The sequence below is a fragment of the Ambystoma mexicanum genome, chromosome 10 (assembly GCF_040938575.1).
Source record: "Ambystoma mexicanum isolate Mex_15411 chromosome 10, UKY_AmexF1_1, whole genome shotgun sequence".
NCBI lineage: Eukaryota > Metazoa > Chordata > Amphibia > Caudata > Ambystomatidae > Ambystoma > Ambystoma mexicanum.
The window spans coordinates 356,169,995-356,175,688 of record NC_090932.1 but is presented as its reverse complement, the minus strand read 5'-3'; the positions used below and the strand labels follow the sequence as shown (position 1 = coordinate 356,175,688).

Below are 5,694 nucleotides of genomic sequence, written 5' to 3'. Positions count from 1 at the left end.
GTGTGAGTGTAGGAGTACCCTAAACATAGTGAGCCAGATTTCCTATATCTCTGATGCTTTCCCAGATCTGGAAAAATCCTTTTACACAATTCAATTGGTCTAGTCTGGTCTGCTTTGAAAGGTGAAGAGGCCTGGATTAAAATCCAGGTTGTTAGGCCCAGGGGCATGAAACATACCCACAAGACCACTTGAACGTCAGATCAAGATGCTTGTAAGTATTGCACTCAGTATAAGATTTAAGACACAGATTACCTTCTAAACACGACCCACAATAAACTGTATTCTTTTTGCATACAAACCCTGTTAATAGTTACTCAAAAGTATGAGGTTATCAAGTCAGTACTTATCATTTTAATCATGAAAAGTTCTGGCATGGCAGGCTAGGCTTCCACACAGATGAAGATATGTTCTATTAGGGTCAGAACCCCACTGGTAAGTACACATGAGAAGATCTCAAACTGGGACATACTTGTCATCCTAGCCTTGGCATGTATAGGTGGGGCCGTGTTAGGCTAACCATGAGGTGCCACTTTATTCACTAGGCATAGCAAACAAGGAACACACATCTGGGCATATGCACTTTCACTTACTGAAACCAAAGCCAACAGCTTGGGCCCTTGAGTAGGCATGGGAAAGGAATTTTCTATAAGGGTAGCAGCTGTCCATGAGAAGGGAACAGATGGAAACTGGTGTGAGAACCTGGATATATGATGGCACTGTCTGGTAAATATCTAATGCCTATACACAAGCCAAAACCCTTGGCTTTGCAATAGCTTGTTTTAGACAGGTCTCTACAGCAAGGAACAGATGCACAACATACATATTGCTCATAAATGAAAAGGCTACATGCACACAATGTTGGGAGATTTTCTTATTACACTAGGAGTTCATTGACAGCAGCATTTACGTTATTAAACACTCAAAGGCATGCATAGATATAGCACTGACAGTCTCTATACAGCACACACTTTGGTGTTACTTTGTGATAGATCTTGCTCAAAGAGTTTCCACAAGGGTATGTTTCATCTGGGCGGGGCAGGTAGTTGGTGGGAATGCCATAAGGATTAACATGGCAATGGGTAGTCAATGAGTTTGTAATTGACCAAACACACCCATAGGCTGTGTGTACCACCTCACCTCACATCCCATATCCATCCTATCTGTGTTTTGTGCAAGAGTTCTGCCTGAAACCTAACAACCGACATTAAAAAATTGATGTAGGTCGCTGAATCAATCATAATAACCAGCATTGCTTTGGCTATTGTTTGCAAAACAGCCTTCACCGTGCCACTACTGTGAGCAGCCCTGCCAAACTGCTAGACAACAATTCCCAAAGATGCTTATGGTGGCTTGTGTTCCAGGTCAGAGGAGACAAGGCCTAGCAATTGAGATTGAACTGACTGTTTGGTGGCAGAACAAAGACTCATTTGCTAATGGTTTGTCCCCTTCTCTAATGGCACAGACATACCACAGAATTATGGAATGGAAGGCTGTCCAGAGCAAACACGGTGGTAATGTTTAATTCAAAGTCTTACATCTATCACTTTTTGATTCTACTAAACTCTCCCCTACAAAATAATGTTGTTCTTATTGCCAACTTTATATTTTTCACGTATACACAATTAGTAAATGCAGTGTAATATACAGCTTGAATGTAATTTGAAAAGACCTCAGTCAATTGATGCTCCTGCTGCAGAGATCTGTGTGCAAGCAACATCACCTGTCATGTATTATTTAATACATTTAACCATTTTATTAAGTATGATGGGAATAATTGGTATATTAACATGAAAAATAACCATACTTTAATTTACAGAAAACAATTTATGATTTTCAGTTTTCAGAAAATAGCTACCTTGTAAATAAAATGTTGGAAATGTGATTAAGATGAACAGTGCAGTTAAAAACAAAAGCAACATAGGATCTTGCTAGATAGTTGTAGGCCGCCTGCTTGAGCAATTGTGCTACCTCCTTAGAGGTGTGAATGGCCCTTCATCTCCCTGGCCATTTGTGTTTTCATGTCTGTGGGGCATACAACATTGCTCAAAGCACGCAATACAATTCTGTCCAGGCTTCCTGCACTGCAGCCCCTCAGAGTGCTAATCACCCTGAAGTAGCTGTCACATTTTTACAGCAAAATCCCCCTTGCCTGAGGTAAGACTGGGGCATAATATCCATCCAGACACCAATATGAAGAGTGTTCAACAATGAATTACTATCCAAACAGATGGTCTGAGTACGATCCGATCGGGTGTTTCTGGTCAAATATGTTGCAAATAATGCATGTGAAAACATATTGGCTTAATAACATTGGTTAAAACTAGTGTATTCACTTATAAAACAGGCCTATTCTGCCCCAAAAGTGGCACATTCTGTCAAAATAAAACAGCCCATTCTAGAATCATGGCAGGCACATTTTGGCATTGCCCTATTACACTATAGGTCAGTCAAAGCCTGCTCTTCTCTGACCCACCTCCGCCCTTCCTCCCAGTGGTGTTTAACACCACTTCTAAGGTCTCCTTTTTGGAGGTCCAGGGAGTGGCCTTGGCGCGGCCTGGCCACCCTGCTGGAGCCAGGCCTGCTTGCAGACATTTTACATTAGATGGGACTACACTGGCTGATGCTGCGCTCTTCCAAAACTGTGTACATTTTCCTACACTGCTCCAAAGATACCAAAGATAATCTCACTCTCCCATCTCCTAACCTCTTCCCCCATGACACCCTCTCTGCTATACTCAATGTTGCAACCTTGGATTCATCTTTGACAGTGAACTCACACCACACCATTTCTTTTTTTTTTTTAATATTTCTTTTTTTTATTCCTAGGTTGTACAGTAGCAGGATACCAAAAAGTATTTCTAACAAGGTGACATAACAAAATTAGTGTATCTTTTTTCAAAACATCCAATGATCTGGTTTGCATCATATATTAAAGTGTACAAGAAAATAATGGTGCACAGTTTAACATTTCTGAAAGGTCTAATTCATTCCTGCGGACAAGTGCCGAACAAGACATTTAAATAATGGGTAAAGGTTAGCATGTTCTAGGCTTCAGTAACAACCAATTTAACTAGAAACGAGCGAACAGGCCACAGCTCAAATACATAAAAATACAGCTTGTTCTGGTTCCATCCACAGGGGCAGGGGGTGAAAAATGCTGCGTTAACGCTTCAGAATGCACCGTTAAGGCCAATTTCATTGCATCGTTTCCTTTCAGTTTGTGGTGCAGGAGAGGCGTCCTCAAGCCCCCAATTCAAGCCTCAGGCCCACCTTGTGACCACCAGCATTGAAGTTCTTTCCGTCTATAAGTGCAGAGAGAGTCAGCTTCACACCTGGCCTCACGGTCTGAGTGTAGCCCACTCCAACCAGACTGGAATTATTTACTTTTGCCGAGACGGAAGCTGAAGGGTCCAGCTGGTACTTGGCTGCAATGCCATGCCAAAGCGAGTGGTGTTGTTTCCCGCCATCCATGCAAGGTTCACAGAGGTGTCCAGCTGTTCACTCACTTTCTGGTAAGTAGAACCTCCAAACTCAGACCCACCATTTACAGTGGTGTGCAGCTGGAAGTCACCAGTTTTGTATCCAACAGAAAAATTATTCTTGGTAAGCTTGGATTTGGCACTGTCAAAGGTCATTTGGTAGCCAGCCAACCCGCCCTCATAGCCTAAAACTGTTTAGCCATGGATTGCAGGGCCAGCGAAATCAAAATCCACATCACTGCCAAGGTTCACGAACTCTCGCTTGTAGGCAGTCTTCACCTTGGCACTCTTCTTCCCTGTGTTGGGCGAAAAGGTGGTGTCGAACGTAAGCTTCAAACCTTTGGCGATCTGGTCCTCAATGGTGATTTCAGTGCCCAATGTGTTGTCTGTGTTCCATTTCTCTGTGATGGTCAGGCCATACTCGGCCCACTTGTACTTAGTCTCCAAACTGCCAGTAACTTTTCCAGTGTCTGTGTTTGAGGAGCCGGATCTTGTGAATTCCACTCCGCTTTCAGATTTGGTCTTCACATCCAACTTCACCAGCCCAAAGCTATATCCTTTGTTAAAAAATATCTTTGGCAGACTTGCCAAGATCAGCATAAGATGGTGGGACAGTCACTGTTGGGGCAGCCTTTGTACCTGATCTTGGACTGGGCAACGCTGCGTGCAGGCGACTGGAGGGCGAAGTGAAGGAGCCACACCACACCATTTCATCACATCTACCACCACAGCTGCTGGATAAAACTTTTTTTAAATCGAGAAAATCTGCTCTCACCTTATTCACCCGTCACCTAAAATGTTTGAACATTGACCATTGTTGTGCTTAGATAACTTGACGACTTCATGAGCATTCCCCTTGTTCTTCTATATTATTCACCTTCCCTCAAAAAGTCCTAAACTTTGCTACTTGCACTGATTACAAATAACCTCAATCCTCCCACACCTCTGGGCATGCACAATCACCATCATTGTTGCCTCTGTGTGCAATAAGGCTCCCTCTATAAATTACTACTGATTATGTCCAACGCCATTCATGACTTTGGAACCCACCTTTCCAACTTCATCTTCCTGTACTAAACCCCTCGTACTCTATATTCCTCATATCCCCATCACGTCCCCATCCCTTGGCCCCCTGTGCTGCCCCCAGTTCTGATACTTCCCATACTTGCCCCTGCCCTGGAACATCCTCCCACAGTACATCAGAGCCATCCTTTCAAACTGACTAGTCCAAATCCAGAATTAAGCTCCAAACTCTGACCATTGGAATGGTCTCTACCCCAATGTGACTCCTGTGCACCCCTTTCCATAAGGGACACATGCTTTGTGCCAGCTGTAGAAATGAACATCTGCTAATTTAAAATGCTGTTTCCAGCAGCTATATCCCTAGGTCAATAGTATTTGTCATATAATCTGTCTTTTCTCCTCTCTGAGTCCTAGGTTTATGTCTCATCACCCTGCCTCCTCACCAACTGGTAGCTCAAACTATGTTTGCGTTAACCTTTTGTAAAGGTACCCTACCCAGAGATTTGATTTGCCTCCTTTGTTAATCCCTGTTTATGTCCACTCTCTTCTAAAAAGTGGGAAACTGGATCCTAAGTATTAAAACCTACGAAGTTGGAAGGACTCCTGTGTTTAATTAAACACATATAGTTGCTTATAATTATATAAATACAATACATAGGTTTGTGATAGTATTTTCAAACATATCTCATACAGATTTCTCTTGACAGCAGGTGTAACATTCACAAGAAGTTGTTTATTTCCAGAGACACAGGCAGTTCATAGTTTGTACAATGCATTCCGGTCTTCAGACCATCTTCAGGGACTCAATTCTGACTGCAGTGTCTTAATTAATATACACATGTTGTCATCATGGACTTCTGGTAAGGACACAGCTTACTGAGGAAGGATTGGGATTCTGTTCCTGTTCTATCCTTGGTTCCCTCTTGGGTGAGGATCGTTTGGCCACGTTTGCTTCTGAAGGCCGCCTGACACAGGAGGAAACGGTCAAGCGAAAGATCCTGCAATTTTGCATGGCATTAGCACCAAAGTAAAGTTTGCCCAGTGCTAATTCAGAATGATATTAGCACTAGGGCACAGTTTGCCCTGTTGCAAAAATGCATTGAAAGAAGAGGTTTTTTTTTCCCACAGGAAAACGTTGCCCTAGTGCAAAAAGCAGACAATATTGCACCTGCACCAGTGCATTGTTTCTGTA

The 5,694-nt window shown here is 42.8% G+C and overlaps 1 pseudogene; it reads right to left on the bottom strand.

The window, feature by feature from the left end:
• Positions 1-3,114: 3,114 nt before the first annotated feature.
• On the bottom strand, positions 3,115-4,168 carry LOC138491433 (voltage-dependent anion-selective channel protein 2-like; annotated as a pseudogene).
• Positions 4,169-5,694: the final 1,526 nt, after the last annotated feature.